We start from the raw sequence: 16460 nt of genomic DNA on the forward strand, positions 1-16460 counted from the left end.
GCAAACTCTTGAACGATTCAAGTGCGGAAACGTTTGCTTAGGTTTGAAGCTAAAAACCAAAAAAGGAGAAGATGACAGAATGAAAATAACACAGCAGATTGTTTATGGATGTTTGGAGAAAACTCTCCTACGTCACCCCTTCTTCCAACTACCAGAAGGATTCACTATACTTTTCAATCAAATACAGTTAACTAACTAGCTAATACTCTGTTGAACAGAACAGCCTCTGTTCAACTTACAACACACTATTAATGACTATCAAATAGTCTAATAACTTATCTCTCAACTTCACGTAGTGATTTACAAAATACACTTAAGAATAAAATATCTAGAGAGAGTAAGTTTATTCAAGAAATCAAGCTTCTGGAAATCTTTTGATTCAATGAGAGAGAAAGCTTCAGCTTCTGTCTTGTTTTCTGCTTCTCTTCATCTTCATCCTTAGGCAGCAATATATTCTTGAAAAACTTCAACGGTCGAATCTTTCTTTTGGATACATGGCAAGCATCCATTGGAAGGCCGCCCATAGTACACAAGTAGAGCAGGCACTGTGCATATGGAACATGGTCGTACCAATCTGGTAGTGGCCAAATATTCTTCTGAAATTGTCCTGCACAGAACAAGTAGTGGGAAGAATATTTACTTACGTGGCATTCATCAATTGGTTACAACTGGCTATCGTACTAATCTTCACGAAAAAGTGGAGTAGGAGTAGGGTACAGCTATAGCACGTGGTTAGGTGAAATGCTAGCTTCAAGCATACTGCTTAAGCTGAGCATTAGATGTATTTCAGTTAGACGGATTGTAAAATATGTCTAATAAAATCAAACATCTCCTTCTAATAAAAACGTCTACTAGACCGCCTAGTCTAATAGAATTAGACTAACGTCTAATTACAATAACCATTAGACTGCACGTCTAACTCCACTGAGTTAGACTGCACGTCTAATTCCGGTTCTACCTCAGACTTGTCTGAAGGAGTTAGACGCACGTCTAACTTTCATTAATTTGACCACACGTCTAATTATTCAATAACCATTAGACTGGCACGTCTAACTCCACTGAGTTAGACTGACACGTCTAATTTAGGTTCTACCTCAGACTTGTCTGAAGGAGTTAGACGCACGTCTAACTTTCATTAATTAGACCACACGTCTAATTATTCAATAACCATTAGACTGCACGTCTAACTCCACTGAGTTAGACTACACGTCTAATTCTAGTTCTACCTCAGACTTGTCTAAATGAGTTAGACTCATGTCTGACTTTCACTAATTAGACTGCCCGTCTAATTATCCAAATATATTAGACTTACGTCTAATTCCGCAAATATATTAGACTTACGTCTAATTCCTCAAGTATATTAGACTTACATCTAATTCCGCAAGTATATTAGACTTACATCTAATTCCGCAAGTATATTAGACTTACGTCTAAATCCGCAAGTATATTAGACTCCACGTCTAATTCCTTGCATCTATTAGACTCCACGTCTAATTCCTCTAGTTAGACCCCCACGTCTAATATTAGACGTTTTTCATAAAATCAGTCTAACTCCGCGTTGACTGCAAATTAACAAAACTTTATTTATTAATTCTGCACCTGGTGAGATTCGAACACAGGTCACCTGTATGACAAGCGGGTATGCTTACCACTACACCACTTAAGATGTTTATATCTAAATATATATTTATATATTTGATATGACTAACAATTATTGAACTTAGTTTTATCCAAAAACTATTTCATCAATCATCAAATCAAAATTGTTAAGTTATTTTTAAATCAATTAAAAATTTCAACCCAACAATTTCTCCCTAAATTATCAAAACCAGTTTAAACATAAAAAATTTCAACCCAACATAATAGCAATGTGACGGTTGAAGAATCTGTAGCAATGTTCTTAATTGTACTAGGACATGGAGTAAAACTTAGGGTACTTGGAGGTATCTATATTCGTTCATTAGAGACAATTAGTAGGCACTTTCATGAAGTACTACGCTTGGTTCTCAGTTTAAGTAAGGATTTTATTAGATTACCTAATCAAGTTGAGAATGTTTATGAGAATGATCATAAATGGAGGTGGTTCAAGGTTAGTATCAAAATTAAGTTTGACATATATTTGTAGATTATTTTAGAAATTATACAATTTAATTTTAATTTTTTTTAGGATTGCCTTGGAGCTTTGGATGGAACACATGTTGAGATGACTATTCCACTTAAGGATCAAGGTAGATATCGAAATAGGAAACAACAGATAACAAGTAATGTTTTGGGAGTATGTGATAGAAAGATTTTGAAATTTCTTTATGTTCTTCCTGGATGGGAAGGTTCATCATCAGATTCAAAAGTTTTACGAAGTGCATTAGTGAGAGAAAGGGATCCATTTCTTGTGCCAACTGGTATTGTTTTTTAAATTTTATTTATATTAGTAGCATTAAGAAGACTAATAAATTTGAATTTTATTTAGGAAATTATTATCTAGTTGATGCATATGCAAATCTCCAGGATTTTTAGCTCCTTATCGTTCTACTCGTTATCACCTAAAGAATGGTCAAGTCATGGTAATCGTCCTTCTAACTATAAGGAATTATTTAACCTATGACACTCTTTAGCAAGAAATTCAGTAGAGAGAACATTTGGATTGCTGAAAAAATGATGGGCAGTACTTCATCAACCATCATTTTTTTGGTACTAATACACAGGTGAATTTTGATAACATAATTATAAGATTTGTCATATTATTTCCTTGATATAGATATATAAATATTTGTCTCAATAATTAATTTACTTGAATGACAGTTTGATATTATTAATGCTTGTTGTGTTCTTCATAACTACATTCATGAAATTGCAAGTGAATTGAATTATCCATTATTGTATGAAGTTGATTGTGATTTGGTACAACAATCAAATTAAATATTTGATATGGACTATTAAGATTTCATAACAAATGTACAAGGTGGTAGTCAATGGACAAATTTTAGGGATTATATGGCAAGGGAGATGTATAGTCAATATAAAGTTAGGAGTGGTAGAACTTAATTACATGTTTTTAGTGATTTTAGTTTATGTTAAGCTAGTATAATTGTGGTGATGTGTATCTTCTTTTATCAATATAAAATCTTTGTTGGTGTCTTTTCTAATCAATCTTATATTTTCACTCTATATTTTGAAAAGATAAAGAGAATGAAGACTAAATCGTATCTCAAATGGACATCAATGATGGATAATGTGCTAATAAATGTATTGCTTGAGCAACATAATTTGGGAAATCATCCTCCTAACGGATGGAAATCTGTTGCATATGCTGCTGCGGTTAGTGCATTACACAAACAATATCATGTTAATGTTAGTATGAAAAATATACAATCGCGACTTAAGACTTGGGATAAACATTACACTGTTATAAGTGTTATGCTTGGTACAAGTGGATTTGGATGGGATTGGGATAGAAAAGTGGTGAAAGTGGATAGTGAAGAAGTTTGGACAACTTATGGTAAGGTATATTAGTTTATGTTGCTTGAATTCTTATTTTAAGATAACACTTTTATATATATTTTTGTTACTTGTTTATAGGCACCCCCAGATGCGAGTCATTATAGAAGTAAAATTGTTGAGAATTGGGAAGATTTGTCAATTATTTGTGGACAAGATAAAGCTAATGGAAGTGGAGCTGAAACGGCTAATGAAGGCGCAAGAGCTATGTTTGAAGATATAGAGAGTTGTTCAAAATTAAGTAAACAATCAATTAGTGTAGAACGACCTTCTAAAAGAACTCGTCATAATGATATGGCCACTTCAATATCCAAGATGGCTGACATGGTTGGTAAGACATACAATGTTGAAAAGACAAGTGCTCAACAAGTTTTTGATGAACTATCAAAAATTTCAGACTTAGAGGAGACACAATTTCTACAAGCTGTTGATGTACTCACAACAAACGAGAGGAAGTAAGAAGTGTTTCTAACAATCCCTGAGCGTATGATGCGTGCATGGATTTTGTTACAAATAAAGAAGTGATCATCAAGTTATGAGATTTCCAATTTCTTATTTTGTGGGATTTTAACATGTTTCTTTTGTTATTAAGACTGTTTTTATCTCATATATGGGTATGAAGATATACTTGAAACTTATTGCATAAAAAATTATAAACTTTTGTATTTACTTTGATTTTCTATCAAAATATTATTATAATTTGTTTGATGTTATGCTATTTTTTAGTAAAAAAATTGTCTTGCTGAAAATTTGTTTAAATTTTTTTTAGAATTTTTGTTTAAAATTATTGATATAAAGTTACTTTTAATTATTTTTCAAAATTATGTTCATAAAATAATTTCTTCCAAATAAAAGAATTAGAATTGAATTACAATTCTAACATTTTCCCAAACATAGGAATTGGAATTGAATTACAATTCAATCATTTTCCCAAAAATAGGAAATGGAATTGTAATTCAATGCCAATTCTCATGGAATTGGAATTAGAATTCTAATTCCAATTCTCCCTCATCAAACACACCCTTAGAGAAAAGTGGGAATAAAAGAAACTGAGAAAACCCCATCCTCTTTTACCCAATCTTCATAAAAGAAGCCCAAGTTTATGACCTGTAATAAAAATAAAAAAAAAATATAAAGGTGATTATAAATATTAAAGGTGGTTATAAATACTAAAGGTGGGAAAAACCTTTATTTCTTAAGACTTTTACCAACGCTTAATACGCGTTACCAATTATGGGTCACTAAAGGTATGTTTTTTTGTAGTGGTTTTTATTTGGTGTGTCTATTGAACGGTTTAATTGTCAGTTTTGATCCCTTAAAATATCAAAAATGGTCTCAACATATCAATATTTCATTGTTTTGTAAGTGCAGAAATACTATATAGTTACCGACGCTTAAAGTCGTTGAAATTACACTATCATGCTTCTAGCGATGCAAGAATATGTGTTGGTCATATTTTTGGCAATACTTTTAAATGTTGGCAGACGTTTTTTTAAGGGTTCTCAAACATTTTTTTCCGCTCATTATAATGTTAAGTATGAGATAATTTGTGTCTTTGTTATTATATTTGCATTAAGAAATTAAGGATCTAGGTCGCGGCTGGCGGACCGGGGTCGGGCCGGTTAGCGCTTTCACTCAACGGTTGGTGATTAATCCAGTTAGAGATTAACACCGGGGTTTCAATACTACACAAACTGTCACAAACTCTTGAACCGAGTTCAAGTACATAAGTGGTTTGTTTCAGGTTGAAGTAGCACACACACAGGATAAACAGAACCGGATTTGGATAAGGTCGGTTTGGAATATGGTGGGTCGGTTTGGGATTCGATAATTTAGTTTAGATAGAATCGGTTAGAGTATAAGGCAGAAAGTAAATAATAAGACAGGTTTTTATGGATGTTCGGAGATAAATCTCCTACGTCACCCCTTCTTCTCGATACCGCGAGAAGGATATTCACTAATGAATACACAAACACAATCCGATCGAGACTTATTTTCTGCTCGATAATACACGTACAATTCTAACCGAAATTGTAATCTTACTTCAAATAAACACTTGATCTCTTTAATCTTAGAGAGATAAAACATAGTTTGTGACTCAGGTTGTTGAAAACTTCTCTGAACTTGTAACCGCATTTATTCCTCTTCAGCTCCTTCTTTTATAGGTGAAATGTGTCAACGGTCACATTTTATCTCCTTGAATCTGATTGGTTGAGCAGAGGTTCAGTGATTCAGACCTGGCAGTCTAGACTTCCATTGTATAGGTGAAACCGGATAGGTTTGTTTTTTACTGAATATGGCAATTGTCGGTTGGACAGTTACCTGTACTTGGAGGAGTGCATCTCTGATTTATCTCGGAGTGGAAAGATCTTCAGGGACGATTTTCTGCAGTCTGCAGATTGTACTAAGACTTGTATGAATATGGTAATACTAAGATCTGTCCTTTGGTATCATCTTTAATGGATACTTAAAGTATCTTATTTGCATCGGTCGGTTAATTAAGTTAACCGGATGACTTCCGGTTTTGGTCTTTTCTTCTGACCGGTCTTGTCTTCCTGATCGGTTAGGTTTTTGGTCGGTTGGGTTGCTTGACCAGTTGAATAACTTGACCGGTTGGATTCTTTAACCGTTCCTGCACAGGAAGCTTGTTTTTGTTAAGTTCTATTTAACCGGTCTAATTTTATCTAACAATTTCTCCCTTTTTGATTATTTTATTTAAAATATTCAAAACCATGTAAGAATGCAAATGTAGGCCGGTTGTTTTTAAAAGTTTATTTGGCCGGATTTTTGAAAAATGACTTAGAAGAATTTTTCAGAAAATTTTGAAAATTTTTGAGAAAAAATTTTATATTTATATTTTTATCTTATCAATTTCTCCCTTTTTGATTATTTTATTTAAAATATTCAAAACCATGTAAGAATGCAAATGTAGGCCGGTTGTTTTTAAAAGTTTATTTGGCCGGATTTTTGGAAAATGACTTAAAGAATTTTTCGAAAAATTTTGAAAATTTTTTAGAAAATTTTTATATTTATATTTTTATCTTATCAATTTCTCCCTTTTTGATTATTTTATTTAAAATATTCAAAAACATGTAAGAATGCAAATGTAGGCCGGTTTCCAAAAATACTTGATATATATATATATATATAATTATACTAAGGTAGACATATGTGATATAAGTAAAGAAAGCCCCTATTTCTTCTTCTTGGGCAAGTATTTTTCCAGCATTTTATCAGTTGCCTTTCCCTTGACCGTTGGAACAGGCCTGGAGGAGGATCCTTGACCGCCCGAAGTACCGGTGAAAAGGGAAGCCGGTGGAGCAAATGTTCTGATTGGAATTGCTTCAAGACCTCGCGGTCTTTTGTTTAGCGGTATGGTTTCTTCCTCGAGATCATCATCTTCTTGCGAAACCTCTTTAGTAACGTTGTCCAATAACTTTAAAATTGCCACCTTCTTAGTAGAAGCCTTTCTTTTTCTTGTAACCGGACCGGATGGGGAAGCAACCACTTTGTACTTCTTGTGAGCCTCGGCGAACTCATTGTATGTTGACTGTTAGCCGATTAATCGAGTCGCATCTTCATTTTGCTGAACCGCTATGGCCGGTGCAATGTTTTCTAATGTTTACATATGTTCGGCTAGGTTCGCATCTGCCTCCGCCGTTTCTTTTTAAAGCTGGGTTTGCTCGTCCAAGGCATCTTGAATCTTCTAAGCCGCGAGCGCATTTGCTTCCTCAAGTGCTTTATCGGCTGCCATCTTTGCCGCTATCATCTTTGTCAGCTGTTCGGTGACCACTTTTAGATCGGCCTCGGTCTTGGCATGCTTCTCTTCAAGCATTTCCACTCTCTCAAGTGTAGAACCGGCCTGGACACCGGATTGAGCCAGATCCCCATCAATCTTTTTCAGCCTTTGATCGGTTGTTAATTGGCTTAGTTCTGCCATACCGACCTTTTGGCTGGTAAGAGCGAGGTCGGTCTCCAGCTTCTTAGTTACGGTTTCCAATGCCTTACTTCTGTTAGTTGTGTCACTGAACAAAAGGTCGGTCATGTCGTATTTGTCCTCAACGGACGTGATCCGTTCGACCGCAGTTTTTAGCTCTTTATTGGTAGACTCAATCATCTCGATGGATTTTGTCGCGGTTTCTTTTATCTTCTTTAGCCACGGAAGAATGGCGGTATTGACGAATTCCTCGATTAGATCCTTTACTCTATCTTCGGTGATAGCCGGTACCGATTCATTATCGGTTTGAAGAGATACGTGCTGATCAGCGGGCGGTGTATTAGTCCTGAGTTTGGAGTCATTGATTACGGGTTCCTGATCAAGGGAGATATGCTCGGTTTCAGCCGGATTTGGACCGCCATCATCCTCCGGTGGAGATCTGGAGAAGTGTGACGCCTCCTAGTGCTCGGGTTCCGCTTCCAACCATGCCATCTCATCGGTCAGTTCCCGTTGTTTGACCGCTAGCATATCCAACACCAAGAGCTCGAACTGAGATTCCGCTGTCCCAGGGATGTGCTTTCCTCGAAGAAGTTGGATGTGTTCGGTGAGCCTCAGTAACCGGGCATGCAGTTCGACCATCCTACTTCTTCGAAGAGCGGTCAATACGCTTTGAGCCTTTGTGAGGTTGATGACTTCCGCCTCCATCTCAACCAGTTTTTTGTATCTCCGGTCAGTAGGATATTCCGATAGCATGTTGGTGTAGAAAATTTCCTGCCGGTTCAAGGCCCATTGAAAGTATACGTCGCTTGCAGCGTGAGCCTGATCGTGAATTTCTTTCATGATTTGTTTGACGAGGTCCTCGCCCATTTGCCGGATGTGTTCATCCGCGGTTTCATCTTCTTCCTATTGTTTGCCCGAACCGACATCAACAATATCAGTTCTGGCCGATTGTTCTTCGACCATTGGTTCTTTCCCTTTGCCAGTCCGATCCTCTCCGGTGTTGTGGGAAGCGGTTCGGCCAGAGCTGGATGCCGAATTTTCCGTGTGGAGGGTGTCGGACTATGGATTAGCCGATCCGGTCGATTGCTGATCCGCCTTGCTTCCGGATTTTCTTTGACCGGAGCCTTCTTATTTTTAGCCGGTGTCTTCTTTCGGCCGCTCGTATTGCCGGAGACCTTCTTTTTGCCCTGTTTATCCTACGGTTTAATAAATTGATGGGATTTTATGACTTTGTTGGACAGAAGAGAAACACTGAGGCCGGTGTTAGCGTTGAAATGACGCATCAGCTTGCCTAGTGAGACGACGTATCCCCATGCCCGTTTGGATGTCGGATCTACCATCTCACATAAGTTGGAGAAGATTACCTTTGCCTAGTTAATTTTGGTGTCGTTGACTAAACCGACAATCATATCGATCTTCATTCGGGTGAGGCTATCATAGTTACCTCCCTGTGCCTGAACCGACTTAGATAGAATTTCGCATAGCGGTCTAAGTTCCAGTTTTAGTGAGGTTTTCTTACCGGATACTACTATTGGCACCTTAGTATCTGAAACATCCCGGCAAACCTCTTGGAATGCAACCTCGTCAATAAACACTGAGAAGTCGCTCCCCTCGGTTGGTAGATGGAGGACCTCAGCAACCGACTCCATGGTGAGCTTGAACGGTTTACCGCCTACTGTTGCAGTTATCGTCCCTTCGGTGAGTGCGGCGGTTTGAAAGAACTCGGTAACCGCCTCTTGGTACAGGATGAATGGTCCGTTTAAGAAATGTTCAAGACCGGACTCAGAGATTTGGGTTAACACCCGTTTAGCTTCCGCCGATCCATTCGCTCGAACTTCATCGAAGTCGACCTGGACAATGTGAGTGAAGAGCACAGATTCACGACCCATTGTAGGTTGAAGAAATCGAGAGATCAAAGGATTGAGAGGTTTAAGAGATTTGAAAGCTAGAGAGAGAAAGTTGTTTCGCGTGAGAATGAAATAAAATGGCTAAGGACCATATTTATAGTCGCGGGTTGGAATCTCAACCGCCGCGAACTGTCACGTCAAGCTTGGGCGGGAATTTTCCCTCCAAAAGACTTTGGGCGGCAAACGATAGACGGGAAGTTGGAGCGGGCTTTTGATGTAGTTATTTAACTGGTGATAAAGCGATTTTGACCGGTTATTCAACGAGGTAGTTAGCGTTTTTAGCCGGTTAGTCATTTAGATAGATATTCTAATAATGCGATTTTGACCCGGTTTTCAAACTTAGAAATTCAAATAATCATTTAATGAAAGAGAGCATAATAGAGACTAATACACGGATCGGTTTAGGGTACACAAGATACAGAATTATAACTTATGTAATAATTATTTTAGAGAGTTTGTCCTCCACCCCTTCCTCATGGAGAATATTTGATAGGTACACCGGGGTACCCGGTCCAAGATTTGGATTATGTGTACGAAGGAGCCGACTTATGTGGGGGGCGTAGCCGAGACCTTTCTTTGTCTCGACCACGGTCTTCAGGTTATTGAAGATGACCGATGACCAGTTGATGGGGGTGTGACTGACAATGTAGGTCATCATGTCGATGACTTTCCTAGAATAGTGTAGGTTCGGAGATTGACAGATGATGGATCGTTTAACGATCTCGTGAAGGAGTTGGATGTGATGGGTGAGGCGGGTTTTCAGACCGTGGTTCTCCATCGGCACCTCAGTTCCGGAGAACATTTCTGAGTAGTCAATTGCTGCACTGCCCACCCGGGATGGGAAATCGGAAAACCCTTCAGTGGGTAGATTAAACATCCGGGAGAATGCGCTTTCGTTTAGAAAGATGGTGTGGTTTTTCACTACGGAGATAATGACATCGCCATTCATGGATGCATTGTTAAAGAATTCCATTACTTCTGGAATGAAAATAGGTCCGGATTCTTCGAAAAAATCACGAAGGTCGGTGTCGATTAGGGATTCAAAAAGAAGTTCCTTCACTTCAAGATCATCAACTTGAAGAACGGAGTCGAAATCAATGCACAAATAGTTTCTTAGTGTGCGGTTCGACATTCTTTCAAATTTTGCCAAGAGAGAGAGTTTAAGAAATTCTGATTTGTTTGAAGATATGCTGAATTGACAAGAGGGGGTTCTTTATATAGATTTGAGATTGGAGGGAAAGTAGGGGCAGTTAATGCTGAAATTCAGTTTTGTCTTATTTATGATGGGAATATTTATGTTTCCAAAACTCCTTGGGAAGGAGTTACTTTTGACCGGTTGCTGAGCTCAAGGTGGAGAATCTAGTTAGAAAGTAACTAAGTTTGTGTAATTTCTCATGTAGTTGGAAATTGAAAGTTACTTTTCATTAATGAGTGTGGAGTTACAACAAACCGAAAGAAACACATAAATTGACCGAAGAGATCATAACGGAGTAGGATGACAATACAACCGGTTTGTACAGAAAAACGACCGGTTGTAGGAAGGAGTGACTTAATTGCCGGAGGAGTTGAGATGTCGGTTCTTCCTTTTCCAGACCTTCTCGAACCGCTCATAGAATGAGTCGGCAACTTCCTTGGTTATGACCTGGGCCTGATTTAGTCCTTCGCCCGGACAGAGTGGAACTCCGAGTTCCATGAGTAGGCAGTTGATCTGGGGGATGAGGCCGGTTTGGAGAATGGTGATAGAACATCAAATAACACCCTAGACCAGTTGACCGGCGTATCTGTTGTGATAGCGGTCATCATATTGAAAGTTGTAGCACAATAGGTATTGGTCACATCCTTACCCAGAATGTCCCTACCGATGATATCATTGAGCAACTATTATTCAGCCCTCAAGGATGACCTAGCACTGTGGTCACTGACAGGATGATTAGACCGAGAGAAGCTCAAGAAAATTTCGGCTTTTAGTCCGGCCGGGACGTTCAGATCAGTGATCCCTTGCTTCGGAAGATCGAAGCATCTGGCGAAGTCACTCTCCGAGAAATCAAACACGGTCCCTCCGACCCTAGATTGAATGAGGGTGTCGAAGTGAGGGGTACCTCGGAAAACCCTGGCGTTATAGAAGAATTCCAGGACGGTTTCGGGAAAGATGACATATTTGTCATCTAGAAAAGATTTTAGACCGGTGTCTTCAAGCGACTTGAGCATTTTGAAGATTTCATAATGCTCTGTACTTTGAGCTGAATCGAAATCAACTTGAAGAGTGTTTGGAAACTGAGACATATTTGTCTTAGAGAGGGGATAAGTTGAAGCTTGTGAATATTTTGTCTGATGTTTGCCTAACTTATATATTAGTGGAAGGATGAATGTATTATCCAGTGTATAGAAGGTGATCGGTTCTATTAACCATAGGATAAAACATATTGCATGAAATAAACATGTCTACAACCTAGGATGTGAGTCATAGGCCTGGACGGTGAAAGATATCATATCTTCACATCTTTTGAGGTATGACCATTTTGCTTTGATAATGTATCTTTTCAGAACAAATAAATTTAAACTTAGATAATTATTCCACTTATGTTCGGAAGCCAAATAATCCGGAGTATACTATTTCCAAACCGGTTGGTTTTCAGTTATTCGTTCCGAAGCAGTTAATTGGTGCATGCACTAAGTAACCGGTCGGTTTACTGTAACTGATAGACAAAGCGGTTCTTCAATACATACCTCGGTGAATTCGATTTCCGAAAGTGTAGGAAGAACTACCGGTTTTGTCTGTTTGAACCGATTTTCCTTTTAGACATTTTAAGAGATGAGCTAATTAATATCGGTTAATCCGAGTATGTTTCTGAAGTGAGAAAACTTAGCTTCCTGCAGGGGCTTTGTGAAGATATCGGCTACTTGTTGTTCTGTTGATACGTATTCCAGCGGATATGCTTCATCATAACATGTTCTCGGATGAAGTGATGTCTTATGTCGATGTGATTGGTTCTAGAATGTAGAACCGGATTGTATGTGAACCGGCACTTGTGTTATCACAGAATATCGGAGACTCTTCGGCTGTGATACCGAAATCCTTCAGTTGTTGTTGGATCCACAAGAGTTGTGAACAACAACTTCCGGCTGCCAGATATTCAGCTTCTGCGGTTGACGTGGCAACCGATGTCTGTTTCTTGATGTGCCATAAAACAAGCCGATCACCTAGGAATTGGCATGTTGCGCTTGTACTTTTTCTGTCCACTTTGCAACCTACATAATCTGCATCCGAGTAACTTGTGAGGTTGAAAAATGAGTCATTTGGATACCATAGACCGACTTCAGGGGTTTCCTTTAGGTATTTCAAGATTCGCTTTGCGGCTGTGTAGTGAGACTGTTTTGGATTAGCCTGGAATCTTCCACACACACCGACCGCAAATAGTATATCGGGTCTACTTGCTGTCAGGTATAAGAGAGAACCGATGATTCCTCAGTAGGCTGTCAGGTCTACTGCCTGTCCGTCATCATCCTTGTCCAATTTGATTGATGAGCTCATTGGAGTAGCGGCAGATGAACATGTGTCTATCCCAAATTTCTTTAGAAGTTCCTTTGTGTATTTAGGTTGACTGATGAAAGTTACTCCTTCGAGTTGCTTAACCTGAAGGCTTAGGAAGAAGCTTAACTCTCCCATCATACTCATCTCAAATTTATTAGTCATCAATGTTGAGAATTTATCGCATAGCTTAGGATCAGTTGAACCAAAGATGATATCATCCACATATATTTGAACAAGTAGGATATGCTCCTTTTTCTCAAATTTAAATAGTGTTTTATCCACCGAACCTAGGTGAAGTCATGTTTTAATAGAAATGCGGTTAGTGTATCATACCATGCTCTAGGAGCTTGTTTTAAACCGTACAGTGCTTTATTTAAGCGGTAGACATGATTAGGTAAGTCAGCATTTTTAAAACCGGGTGGTTGCTCAACATATACTTCCTCACGTAGGTCACCATTCAAGAATGCACTTTTAACATCCATTTGAAAAACTTTAAAATTTTTGAAGGCAGCAAAGGCTATAAAAATCCTAATGGCTTCAATCCTAGCTACATGGGAAAAAGATTCTTCAAAATCAATGCCTTCTTCCTGTTTGTATCCTTGTGCCACTAATTTGGCTTTGTTCCTCGTGACCAAACCGTCTTCAATGAGTTTATTTTTGAATACCCATCTTGTTCCTATGACCGGTTGATCTTTCAATTTGGGGACTAGGTACCAGACTTTATTACTCTCAAACTGGTTTAACTCTTCTTGCATTCCCAAGATCCAATCCGGATCTGACAATGCTTCATCCACTCTTTTTGGCTCAATCTGGGATATGAAAGCGGAATTAAAGTATTCCTCCAGAATTTGTCGCCTAGTTCGAGCGGGTTGTGAAGGGTCACCTATAATTAGCTCAGGAGGATGATTTGTGTTCCTTTTGAGATTCGGTTTAGGGTGTCTACCAAGTCACCCTTCACTTGATCAAGGCTAGACATATCGGTAGGCTGAACAATGATGTCAGACCGACCGATTTCCTCAGTTTGAACCGAGGTGTCAGCTTCCTGCTGTGTGACAGCTTGATCCGGCTAGGTTTCATTATCACCCATTTGGTCATGGACATACCGTCTGAAAACCGGAACCTCATCTTCACTATCAGAATGAATATTGTTGTTTTCCAATCTATTGTGTAGATCAAAGGATGATGCAGTGTTACTTTCAACCGATTCATCGAATACAACATGAAGAGATTCCTCCACGGTCAAAGTTCTAGTGTTATACACTCTATATGATTTACTAACTGCTGAGTAACCTAACATGATTCCAATATCAGATTTTGCATCAAAAGCAGATAGGTAATTTTTACCATTTATGTGAATGTAACATTTACAACCGAAAATTTTAAGATACCGAATGTTAGGGATCCTATCAAAGTATACTTTATACGGTGTTTTGTTGTGAAACTTGTTAATCAAAGACCGATTTTTGTATAACATGCAGTACTGATCGCCTCAGCTCAGAATTTCTGGGCAATACCCGAATCGGCTATCATGGACCTTACGGCTTCCTTGAGAGTTCGGTTTCTTCTCTCGGCCAGGCCGTTCAGTTGAGGAGTCCTAGCACTAGACAACTCGTGTCTAATACCGGATTCATCAAGGAATGCATTTAGAGTACCATTTGTAAATTCGGTTCCTCTATCACTCCTAATGCTATTTATGCGTGTTGATTTTTCATTTTATAAACGCTTAAGTAATGTGATTAAATTTGATGCGGTTTCACGCTTGGATGCCAAAAATATTACCCATGTATATCTGGAATAATCATCAACAACTACCATAGTGTAGAGCATGCCACCTAGGCTGACGACCCTAATCGTTCCAAATAAATCCATGTGTAGAAGATCTAAGCATTAGTTAGATTGAATGTGTCCTTTACTCTTAAAGGTTGACTTAGTTTGTTTACCCATTTGACATGCTGAACAAACTTTATCCTTATTGAATACTATATCAGGAATTCCTTCAACCAGCTTTTTACCACGGATATAGTTTTAGGTTTTCAGGTTTAGATGATTTAGCCTTTTATGCCATAACTAGGTTTGATCGGTTTTGGCTACCATGCAAACAGGGTGTTCTACTTTATTTTTCCAATCTACCTTGTATATGTTTCCTAACCTATTTCCGGTTAGTAGTATGTTTCCCTGGATGTTTTTAACTAAGCATGCATGTTTAAGGAATTCTAGAGTGTATTCAGCATCACACATTTGGCTAATGCTCAGCAAGTTAAAGTGTAGGTTTCAACCAGAAGTACATTATCAATTGTTAAATTACCATGGACAATCTTACCCTTTCCCACAGTTCTACCTCTTGAATTATCACCGAAGAAAATCATTGTATCGGTTTCTATTCTGATATCGGTTAGAAGGTTGTTGTTTCCAGTAATATGTCTGGAACAACCGCTGTCCAGGTACTATTCAGAGTTTCCTAGCCGTTTCTTCATATCCTGCAAAATATACATATTTACAACTATTTGGTACCCACATTTACTTGGGTCCACAAGTGATTAGTCCCTTAGGTATCCAGACTTTAATGAGTCGAACAACTTTTCCGGTTATGGTTTTAACTAGTTTTCCTGCACTCGGTTTGGAGTCTTTCTGCTTTCCCAAGAGTGCCTTACTCGGAGGTGGCCTTTGGTTTATCCTATGCGGTCGTGGATCGGCTTGCTTACCTTTGGGCCGGTTGGCTTTCCTTTTCTCAGGATGAAGCCATTTCCCGGAATCAGTTGGACTTACATAGATTAGATCGTCTTCCGGATATGAGACACTTTGTTCCTCATCGTCGGTTAAGGAGCTCTTAACAAAACTTATAAAGAGAAGATTATCCTTTATAAGCTTCATATTGTCGGAATGATTCTGGTTGCTGGATCTGTTGTTTTTGTATCCAAGACAAAACATGCACTTGAGATGTCTATTATAATTACACATTCTGTTCACCATTTCACTGGATCTTTTCCATGCGGCTATTCGATACTGGGTTCAAACATCTTCCTCCTCGATCAACACTTGAACTAACTCCTTGGGCTATTCGGTCTCAGAGGATAGTTCAGGTGCTGCCTTGGTTTCTAAGATTTCGTTAGATTGAACACTACCGGTGTTAGGTTCGGAAATGGTTGGTTCTATGGGGTCGGTTCTAAAGCTGAGTTGGGTTGGTATTAGTGTTAATAGGTTCTTATACTCTACTACCATATCATTAAGTGCATTAAATAACTCATCTTTAGTAAATTCTTCACAAGGAGAGTCAAATACATGTTCCTCGTTTGGCATGAGACATGTGAGTTCGTTATCACTGTCATTGTGAGCCCATAGGCTTCCTCCATCATCGGCTATCAGTTCTTTCTGAACTTCACTTCCTTCACTAGTTTGTGGGTAGTTATTTCAGTGGTTCTGATCGTCCGGTTTCCGGTCATCCCGCCTCGGTTTTCTGCATTCCCACCTGAAATGTCCCAAACAATTGCAATTATAACATCTAACGTTAGATTTATCACCGTAGTTATAGTTGGTGTTGTTTGTCGGTTGGTTTCTCTTCATGAATCTTCCAAACTTCTGTGCAAGCATT

Source organism: Impatiens glandulifera, chromosome 8 (assembly GCF_907164915.1).
Source record: "Impatiens glandulifera chromosome 8, dImpGla2.1, whole genome shotgun sequence".
Classification (NCBI taxonomy): domain Eukaryota; kingdom Viridiplantae; phylum Streptophyta; class Magnoliopsida; order Ericales; family Balsaminaceae; genus Impatiens; species Impatiens glandulifera.